The 11,880-nt window shown below is 37.6% G+C and overlaps 1 pseudogene; it reads right to left on the bottom strand.

Moving 5' to 3' along the window:
• LOC107738560 (protein NLRC3-like) overlaps window positions 1-11,880 on the bottom strand; it is a 14,856-nt pseudogene continuing 2,976 nt past the window's right edge.

The raw sequence follows: 11,880 nt of genomic DNA, 5'->3' as shown, positions 1-11,880 counted from the left end.
CTCTGTCACCATACAGCCAGATGATCTACAAATACATACACAAACACTCAGCATCACATCATCTGGGACCAGAGATCATCTTAAAATGATTCACACAGCAACTCTGCTTTTAATCAAATGATCCACTGATTCACTTTTTCTCCACAGATCACTCATTACAGGTTCAGTTCACCTGGAGTAACTCTGAGTTCAGTGTTTTACTCAATGTCACGGTGTTGATGGAACAGAATTGCTCTCAGTAATTGATCTCAGAGGTTCGGATCATATTATGGTTTTTGAGTCACAGATCGGATCATTGTCCCTATCACCAAAAATAAAAACAAAAACAAAAGTATAACATTGCTTTCCATTTATTACTTAAAGACCACTTATGTTATGGGACTTTTGCCTGTGGTTTTAACCAGAGCCGATCCTCCCTATACGCAAAGTACACAAGCTGCGTAGGGCCCCCGAAACACCAGGGGGCCCCCTTGCTCTCAAAGATGATTTTAGTTTCGTTTTTGAATTTGGCCAGCGGTTATGAAAACATGAATGTTAATTTCTTTTAATGCGGTTCGCTGTTGCCCTTTCTACGTAAAAATCAGTCAAATCATGTAACGTCAATGTCATACAGTCTCTTGCTCGAGACAACAACAAAAAAAGAGTGGAAAGCGTACCGAGACGCGGAAGAGACACTGTTTCTCAAGCGCTTCGCGATTCGAGATGGAGTGAAACACGGACAAATGCGTTTCATTCATTCATAACCACATGAGCCTTATATGTTTTTCTTACCTCAATATGTTGAGTTGACAGTGTGAACTCTTCAGCCAATAAGAGAGCAGCTTCACTCCTGAATCCTGCAGATCATTATTACTCCGGTCCAGCTCTCTCAGTGAGTTTGATGATTGTAGAGATGAAGACAAACTTTCACAGCACTGACCAGTAAGACTACAGCTGGACAGTCTAAACAAAGTACAAATATCCTAATGTATATTTCCAAAACATGCAATTCCGGATATTAACTGTTTATTTAATTAGTCCAGAGTGGCTGGCAGGACTGTCAAAACATGTGAAAATGGAAAGTAAATTCCTTTTAACCTGACAGGAAAGCACATGGTACAATATGCTGAAAATGATGCAATGGCCAAGCAAATCAATCTGATGAAATTGTACACTGACCAACAATTAAAAGATCATGACATATCTATTTTTATCATTTTAATATGTTCCTTGAGGTTCACTTATAAATTTAACACTTTTTTTGTACTTACAAAACATGATTATTTTCCACCTTCATTATGCCATTCCATCATAAATGTGCTGTTTGGGGGCTACGTCTTCTTTAAGACTGGTCAGTAAATGTCCAGATGATTGGCTAATGTCAATTAATCTCTCTCCTTGTCACCTCACTGCTCACTGCTACTGAGTGGATTTCAAAAGTGAAAGGTAAAGTAGGCATTGTGTTGTTGTGGAGGCAGTAGGAAATTTGTCATTTTGGCAGCCTGGTTTCAACAAAAGCTCTATGTAAAGTGAGGAGGTATTTTTGAGCTTTTTGTAGTAAAATGGCCTCTTATATGTCACAAGATCAAAGTCAATTTGATTCCTCATGTCATGACCCCTTTAAAATGCTTTGATTTAAGTGTGAATAACCACTTAAATTTGGCTCTGTTCATCATACAAAGTGATAGTTCCCATTTAGAAGAATTTGATTAAACCACTGGAATTTTCCACTACCTTTTTGTCCTTTTTGGAGCTTGAAACTTTTGGACTCCACTGACTGTTAGCCAATTGTATGGCAATTTTTGGGTGAACAATCACTTTAAAGAATTAGTTCACTTCCAGAATAAAAATTTCCTACAAACCTCAGTATGTTGAGCTGACAGCGTGAACTCTTCAGTCCATCAGACAGAACCTCCACACCTGAATCCCGCAGGTTGTTGCGACTAATGCCGAGTTCACACTGCATGATTTTAGCTCGATTTTTCACTCGTCGACAGGTTTTGCGAAATCGCCGACAAATGCCCGTAATCGGAGGCAAATCGGTGCTCGTTCACGCGAGTGACAATCACGCAGTGTGAATTATCAAAGATGCGATCTGAGGGAATTGTTGTGAAATGTAGTTTGCGGACCAGACAGAGCTGTGGGCGATTTTTCCTATTGTGAAGTCATGCAGTGTGTAACCTCCTGTCGCCGATCCATCGTGCAATGTGAACACAGCAGCAACTGAATGCTACCCCAGATAGTCACGCAGTGTGAAAACAACGGCGATCCGACGAGTTTGAAAATCGTGCAGTGTGAACTCGGCATTACTTCCGGTCTTGCGACGTTCTCATTTACTGTAAGGGGAAACTTAAATACGAAACTTGACTAGATATATATAATTAATGTTTTTCAAATTAAAAAGCAGATAGTGGTATATCAAAGACAAGAGAAAACATACTCCCTACATTATTGCATACCTCTTTGTGGAAATTCATCAAGATACAATGCGAGCTTGCTTCATTCTTTCTACTGTTGATTATGCGGTTCAGCGTCAGTGGTTAGTCAGTCCACAGGGATCTCTTCATTCAAACACAAACCACTCAAATGTGCAATAGGCCTACTGTACATTTTCGGAGAGTTGGTTTTGTTCTGACTGCTATTTATAAGATCATAAGGTTTGCGACTGTCAAATGAGACGCTCAGATTTCTGCATGTATGTTTTATTAACTTTATTTGATAACATAATTTATAACTGTAACTATACAATTTAACAATGCAATTATGGTAGGTTGGCATTAACTAAAAGATCGGTGTTTGTATTACCTGTGTTTTTATTAATATTTATCTGTTTTGTGAAAGATCTGTTGCATGTATATTTTTACGATTTCTTTTGCATTAATTATCAGATAAAACAAATATTTACATTAGTCATGTATTAGTCGTATCCTTGTACAGCCCGTTTTTTTTTTTTTTTCATTTAAAAAATATGTTTGATGCAAAGTTAACTATGTGTAAAATATAAAAATATGTTGTGAAAATGATAATGGAAAACTAATGTATGCGCACAATTGAGAAATGGATATTTATGAAGATCAATCGCAGCCCATGTCTCAAGGTAAATATTTCATTAAAAAAATGAATGCATTACAAACATTTTCGAATAATAAGTAATTTGTACATTTACATAATTGGTAAGGGAAAAAGACATTGTGTAGCTGTGTGTACACGCCATGTTCAACTTTCATTTCGTGAACAGTAGGGATTAATTAGTGTTGGCCTATTTCATTCATTCACAGGACCCAAACATATGTAAGTTTCAAATGCACTGGCTCAGTTAACATTTATAATATAGTAGCGTTGTAGATCTTATTTGCATTTTTAGTGATATTATAAATCCTGAAAAACATATATAGAAGGTAATATTTGGATTTCTCCGGTTCTCTGCATCTATGCACACACTCGCTAGACCGGAAATCCAAGATGGCAGAGATATGCAACTAGCCCATTCCCTGAAAACACACATACTGATAAAATAAAAATACTGAATGGCATTAAAGGTCCCCTGAAGTGCCTTGAAACAAGCAGCATTATTCTACGTGGTGACGTAATTTAAACTGAAACAGAAGACAGGGCGGGACATATCGAGCAGCCCCGCCCCCTTTTTAAATTAGCCAATAGCCTTTTGTTTATATCTGCACGGGTCAGTTCTATTGTGCTCGGTAAACCCGCATTTGACAGCCACAGTCTAATAGATTACCCCCTAGATTCAATATGAAACTCTTAGTAAAATAAAATAGTGATCATAATCATGCTGAGGCTGTGTAGTTTTAAAAGTGTTTAATATATGCGGACTCGTGCATATGATCCGCTCCGTGCGATCGCGTCTCTGGACCAGAGCCAAAGTCAGACTGTGCGCGCTGCCGCGGTTCGCGTGACACAACATGAAACCAGACCTCATTTGCCCCAATCGAAAGCATATTTACACTGTCTGAATCGTTCCCTATCGCCTACATTGTGCACTACGTGCCATTCACTGTACAGGAAATACTACACTGTGAACAAGTGACCGATCTCTAGCCGCGGCTTCAGCGTCTATTTACAGTGTAGGGGGCGGGCGCTTCGGCTTCTAGAGAGCGTTTGATTGGTCAGAAGATTTGATGAGAAGATGAAGTACGATGTGACATCAAAAAATCGTTAAGCCGTTTTGGCGGAAGTTATGAACTGCAAGCTTTGAATGCTTATATCTTCTAAATGTGAATTTTGTCACTGTTTTGGAGCACACTGCCTTATAGATAACCTTAAGACGAACATTCAGATACTAACACACAAAAAACTTTAATTTTGATTTCATGGGGACTTTAATGCATAATTTTACCCGTGAAGAAATCTGACATATAGCAGGCAATAAATGTAGAACACATATAATATAGCAGAAAAGTCCACTCCTCAGTACTTAAGATATTTTAATTAGTGGAAAAAAATTGGTTTCAAGAAACTAAAAACGTTCTTTATAACAACAAGCTGGAGTAAATACAAACCCAAGGTCACGCTTGGGTCTGCTGAAATATTATAAAAACCAAGGAGATCAGGACCAGGGCAGAGGGCATCTTTAATTTCATAAACAAGTGAACATTTATCTGTTTTTCCTACCTCAGTATGTTGAGTTGACAGTGTGAACTCTTCAGTCCATCAGAGAGCAGCTTCACTCCTGAATCCTGCAGGTTATTGTGACTCAGGTCCAGCTCTCTCAGTGATTTTGATGATTGTAGAGATGAAGACAAACTTTCACAGCACTGAGCAGTGAGATAACAGTCAGCAAGTCTATAAAACAGGATCACATAAAGTATTGATCACATAACTACTATTATATTTGCTGATCTCTTATTTCATTTATACATTTACTGCACTGTTGTGTAGAATCAGTTGCTTTAAATATAACGATTTCTGTGACAGGTGATTTCAGCAAACAGTGTCAAATAATGGACTATAACTGATCTTGGGTTTTATAATAATATCAGATCAATTTAAACATTTGAGCTGATTGTAAGCCAATTTTCATTTCATTTCCTGATTAAGAATAGAAAAGTGACAGTTATTGTTTTTGTACATAACACAATGAAGTACTTTACCATTCAAGTCCTGATCATTCATCTTTACAGTTTAACATTGTCTCTGTCTTTTGCTGCACTGACACTATTCTTGTGTTCTGGATTCCTTCAATTTTCTTGATCAGGTTGTTGCCGTTTTTTCCATTCCTGCTTGATTACATGATTAATGTTATTGGTCTATCATTTTATTTTGAAGTGGTCATATGAGAAATCAACTGTCTTTTATTTTTTTAATAAAAAGGGACTGTTCTACATACTGTAAACAACATACTATAACTTATACTCAAACTTCAACAATATAAAGGCTCTAAAAACAGCTTGATCTGACATCATTGGTTTTATGATGTAAGGATGAATACATTAGCACAAGCCACACCTATTCAGTGTACAAAAACATGAAGCGTCCATCACAGTGGACAAGTAATAAGAAATAAGTAGGACAGATACTGTTTACTGAACACCAAAAGAAGATACTATTACTCTCGTTGGTATATAATAAATCAGATATGTTAAATTCCGAATATTGTGCTGTTCCAGACAGTCACATGTGTCTCTGCATAACGTTAGGAAAGAGTGCCTGAAAATACCGCCGTAAAAAAAAAAAAAAAAAAAAAAGCCTGTTTAACTGTATCGGTCAGAGAGACCATGGAAACAGTCATGAAAAACGAACCTAAAAAAGCTAACTGTTGACTTCTCATAGTGGATCAGCTCCCTGCCAGATCAAAGGTGGATATCAAGGATTCAAGCTCATTTTGCTTTGTTGCTAATAAACCAATGAGCAATAAGTTGTGTTGTCAGCAAGTCATTTCCCACTGTGCCTTTAGTCATCACAGTCGAAGGAGAGCAACTGCGCCTGACTGGACGATCTGGCACAATTGCCTTGCCATCACCAGAGTGAAACAGACCACACTCTGACTTTTCACTCTGACAAGTTGCTAAATGTTGCTGAATAAATCTTTTAAAAAGACTGAAAAGTCACTAAATCTGGCAACAAGATTGCTAAATTGTAATTACCGAAGAACACTAAACTGAACAAAGCATGAAGTATAAGTAAAAGTGGCCTTTATGAGAAGAATAAAATGGTAAACAACTGTACAAAATGTTATAAAAACTCTGCACATTGCTCATGACCCTTCTTGTGAGTCTAACATGTTGTCTGGTATGAGTCATTAAACAATTCTGAAAAAAATAAAATAAATTAAAAAAAGCTTTTTTCTCTTCAAGCAGATTCTGCTTTCCCTTTAAACTAGTCATGTCAAAAAAACTGTCATGATTTGATGGAGGAATTACAATGTTACAATTTCTCAAAAAAAGACACATTCGGTTTTATCCACAAGTCACATAAATTAATACTCACAGAGCTTTTCTCACAGCTGGTATCAGTCTCTTTATACCACACTCTCCTGCCTTGTATTTCCTCGGATCAAATTCATCAATCATCTCCTCTGATATCTGAATAATGTAGGGTAATGTACGATTGTTGAGTAGTGAGACGGTAAGAACAACATTCTCTAAGTGATTCACTGATTTCACAAACTCCTGAATCTCACTGTACAGAGTCTGATCCTTCATTTCCAGGAGACAGAGAAACAGATTGATGCATCTCTCAAATGTGAGCTGTTCCTGTCTCATATAATCAAAAACATCACTACTGATTGTGTCTTTAATGTACTGTGTGATTCTCTTGATGGTCTCTGAGCTGTTCTCTGTCTGTGTCAGTAGATCCTGTAAGAGTCTCTGATTGGACTCCAGTGAGACGCCCAGCAGGAACCGGAGGAAAAAATCCAGGTGTCCATTTTCACTCTGTAAGGATTTTTCAACCGCTGCTTTTAGTAGATCATACAGAGAGTTTTTGTGACTGTACAAGTGATATTCTTCATTCAGAAACAACTTCAGTGATTCCTCATTTTTGACTACATGGCAGTAAAACACAAAGAGCGCTGCTAGAAACTCCTGAAAGCTCAGATGGATGAAGCAGTAGACTTTCCTCTGATGAATCACAGATTCCTCTTTAAAGATCTCAGTGCAAATCCCAGAATACATGGAGGCATCAGTGACGTCTATGCCGCTCTCAATCAGGTCCTCCTCATAGAACATCACATTGCTGTTTGCAGGGATGGGCAGTATTTCAGATACATGTATTTAAAATACGTATTTGAAATACAAAATACTAGTTTGTATTTGAAAGCCTTCGGCAAAAATCAAATGTAATTTGTATTTAAATACATTTAAGATTAGTATTTTTGTATTTTCAAAATACATAAAATACTGTGTGCCAGTCAACCTCTTTATCAGGGTGCTGATTTAGTTCAGACACACCCCCTCCCCCAACCCCAACATTCATCACGTGAGCTGCAGCTGTACAACTCCATTCAGCACTGGGTGAGTGACTTTAAAATGTTTGTTTTCAACTTCCAAATAGGTGTCCAGTGATTGATAAATAAATATTTGATTTCTGAATATTGTACCCTAATTGAAGTAGCTGTTTAAATAGGATCATGATTTTACATACCATTGCATGAATGACTGCCTCACACATAATATATTATTATATTTATGACTAACTATCAAATGATTAAGTAGTTAGAAACTAGTTGCCATGAATCGGGCAGCGATAAGTTGTTTCTTTATGAATGACTTGTTTGTCATTGAGTCAGTGGTGCTTTGGTGAAGAGATAGATCAAATAGGCCAATTGATGGAAGGTTTGTGAAGAAATTTCATGCTCCCTTGTAAAAGTATTTTTTAGTATTTTTAAAATACAAAAATACAGTAGTTTATTTTGATACTTGGTGTGGCTGCTGTATTTTGTAGTTTATTTTGATACACTTAAAATTAAGGTATTTGGTATTTTATTTTAAAATACATTTTGATGTATCTTTGCCCATCCCTGCCCACGCTGTGTTCTGTGCGCATCTCTCCCTGAGCCGCTTCTCAGCCCGTGAGCACCAAATTAAGTTCTTTCCTGGCTTCTTGAGCTTAAAAGCTTTAAAATCGCTTGAATGTTTAGATTTGCAAGGTTTAAAAACACGTGTAAATGATAAACTTTAGTGATGACGCGCAACAGTGACTGATCGGGCAGTCCGTCAACTGTACCGAGCGTTTTTCACACTGACCCCGAGCAGCCCTCTACAATCAAGCCCCCCCCCCCAACCTTTTTCCTCACTAGCGACGGCCCTGGATGTGTGTTCAGAAGATGAGTTATGACAACCCTCTGTTACCATAGTAACAAAGCAAGCTGTTGCTAAGAACTGTTTCCTGTGAGTGAGAAACTAAATCTTCCTCCAGGTGGCACTCAGAGACTCAGAAAGACAAAACCCCTGTTGAGTTGCATTCAAATGTCTTTATAAAAACATAATAGAAGTCTTTAGTTTGTCTCATTTAGACCAAAGTCAACATATGTGTGTTTCAGTTGTTTCTCAAAATAGGCAGTTGAATCTCACACAGAGACACTGAACTACCATAATAAATCATAAATCCAGCATAGAGGGGTTCAGTGAATGTGCTGTTGAGCGTGTATCAGAATCAAAGTTTCTGAACAGCACACGTTGCTATCTGTTTAAACTAAACTCATTTAAGCCTTGCCAGTTTAAACATGCAAGAGCCAGAAGACGTGAATAAGAACTCGTGCACACAGTGAGAAGATTTATCAGAGAGCGTGCAAATAATGAGTTCTCTTTCAAGACTTGTGTTTGAATGGACAAATTCACACAAAAATTATGTCAACATGCCTGTCTTGGTGAGTTTCCTAGCATACATAGTCGGTTGAATGTACAGTATCAGTGTACTGGATCCGTGCATTGTCTTAAAGTTTTTAATGTTAAAGGGGTCATATGATGCGATTTCATTTTTTCCTTTCTCTTTGGAGTGTTACAAGCTCTTGGCGCATAAAGAAGATCTGTAAAGTTGCAAAGACTAAAGTCTCAAATCCAAAGAGATATTCTATATAAAAGTTAAGACTTGTCCACGCCCTCCTAAAACGCCTCGTTTAAACACGCCCCCACATGTCTACGTCACGATGTGCGAAGATTTGCATAACACCGCCCAAATGTTCACACAAAGAAAGAAGGAGTAACTTTTATTCTCGCTGTAGTATTATACAACACACTGGATAGCTGGCCAATCAGAGCACACCTCGCTTTTCAGACCGATGAGCTTTGTAAAAATCGCGTTTCAGAAAGGCGGGGCATAGAGGAGAAACAATAATGTACAGTATGTGGAAAATAATGTGTTTTTTGAACCTTAAACCGCATAAACACATTGCATTACACCAAAATACACAACATAATGTTCTTTTTAGCAACGGCATATGACCCCTTTAATCAAACAACAAAAGACAAGGAAATCACTCACTGCTCTTGATTGAATAGCTTTTGTAACTTTAATTAGGATTAATCAGTAATTTATAGTCAAATATGCAATGTTATTTTACATTTGATTATTTTATTCAATTTCTGTACCTAAAAACTAATGTTAGACCTACCTAAAAAACCTGAAAAGCACTGTTTATTTTATTTGTATCTTTGCTCTATTGTATTTATTTGTGCCGTTGCTTGTCGTTACATTAATTGTTCTTATTTTCTTTATTTTTATTTGATAAACAGTATAGATGACAGTATAGTCCTTTTTTCCGTAAACATAGCACATACTGAACCGTACCGAAACCGTGACTCTAAAACCGTGATACAAACCAAACCATGAGTAATTTGAAAGGTTACACCCCTATGTTATAAATATAAAAACATAATAAGAAATCATAAAGGGGCAATTTAAATCTTGAATTTTGGGGGAATTTTATACATTTTGGTGGGATTTTCAAACTTTCACAACACTACTGTACATCAGCTTGCTTGTTGTTAAGCTTAATGGAGGGCTACTGCCTTTGTTATTAGGCTGGCTGTATCGGGATGTTTTTAATGGTGGTTTCATTTCAGAGCAGTGACAATCAATGCCTAAGTTTACACTGTCATTACCTGGCTGTCAACTAATGAATGCAGATTTGAAATATGATATGAATAAATTATGACAGAATTGTCATTTGACCTATATCTCCAAACTCAGGATTGTCTCTCTTCTGATGAAGATCATTTGAGATCCTCTGTAGCATTTGATGTTCCTGATTCATAGCCTCTATCATTGGAGCTACAGACTCAGCTTTACATTCACTGATCATCTATATCTATATCCTTTCATTTGTGCAAGCATTTTAATCAACAATTGACATTCATATGTCAATTCTGCATAACTGCAGAAATCTTTTGCTGTTCTGAATAAAGCTGATCTTCTTTATTCAGTATCATGAGGTCAAACATATTTTTTTCTCATTTAGACTGCGATCTCTGAGCCTGCATCAGTGGCGGCTTGTCGGGGGAGGCAGGGGAGGCACAGCTTCTAATGATTGTCCTGGGTGATTGTAGCTCAGATCCAGCTCTCTCAGGTGTGAGGGGTTTGAACTCAGAGCTGAAGCCAAAAAATAACAGCCTTCCTCTGTCACCATACAGCCAGATGATCTACAAACACAGAAGCACTCAACATAACATGGAATCATCATTACATTTCTATTTTTAAACCATAATGACATTCCTTAATTTAATGTCTTGTCATTAATGAAAATCAACATAAATATAGTGTCTGTGTAATTTAGTGTTTGTTTCTTTAATCTTTATATGTTTTTGGTCATATCAGCTGAGGACTGTAAAGATGTAGTGTTTACATGAACGCTAAATAAAGTGAAGCTTCAGTCCTTGTTTTGGATTCTCATCCACAGGCAACCTGTTTTGGGCGCGTGGAGGGGCATTTTTACTGCGTGATAAACATGAGCAGCACGGCACCCTTTTGGTGTGAGCGAGGTGCCCCCGGACCGCGATTTCTACCAAGGGGGACCCAACAAAATTGACTAACCATTGAAAATGACCAAAACTGGCTAAACTGCCCAATTTTTCAGAGATGTTTATAAAATGATGACCATTTTTACTGAAACTGAAATTTCATCTTCAATCACATGAATTAATACTCACAGAGCTTTTCTGTAATTCATCACAGCTGATATCAGTCTCCTTCTTCCCTCATCTGATGTGTTGTATTTCCTCAGATCAAACTCATCCAGCTCCTCCTCTGATATCTGAAGCATGTAGGCGATTGTTGAGCAGTGAGACGGAGAGAGTTTATTCACTGAACGATTATCTGATTTCACAAACTCCTGAATCTCTCTGTACAGAGTCTGATCCTTTATTTCTAGCAGACAGAGGAACAGACTGATGCATCTGTCAGCTGAGAGACCTTCATCACCCTTGATTTTGTCTTTAATGTACTGTGTGATTCTCATGATGGTCTCTGAGCTGTTCTCTGTCTGTGTCAGTAGATCCTGTAAGATTATCTGATTGGACTCCAGTGAGATGCCCAGCAGGAACCGGAGGAAAAGATCCAGCTGTCCATTTTCACGCCGTAAGGATTTAATAACCGCTGCTTTTAGTAGCTCATACAGAGAGTTTTTCCGACTGTATCACTGTATCTTATATTCAGAATGGACTTCAGTGATTCCGTATTCTTAACTACATGGCAGTAAAACAGATATAAAGCAGCTAGAAACTCCTGAAAGCTCAGATGGATGAAGCAGTAGACTTTCCTCTGATGAATCACAGATTCCTGCTTAAAGATCTCAGTGCAAATCCCAGAATACACTGAGGCATCAGTGATGTCTATGCCGCTCTCAATCAGGTCCTCCTCATAGAACATCACATTGCTGTTTGCAGGGATGGGCAGTATTTCAGATACATGTATTTAAAATACGTATTTGAAATACAAAATACTAGT

Source organism: Sinocyclocheilus rhinocerous, unplaced genomic scaffold (assembly GCF_001515625.1).
Source record: "Sinocyclocheilus rhinocerous isolate Xijiao unplaced genomic scaffold, SAMN03320098_v1.1 scaffold2419, whole genome shotgun sequence".
Lineage (NCBI taxonomy): Eukaryota > Metazoa > Chordata > Actinopteri > Cypriniformes > Cyprinidae > Sinocyclocheilus > Sinocyclocheilus rhinocerous.
This window is presented reverse-complemented; position numbering and strand designations above follow the sequence as displayed.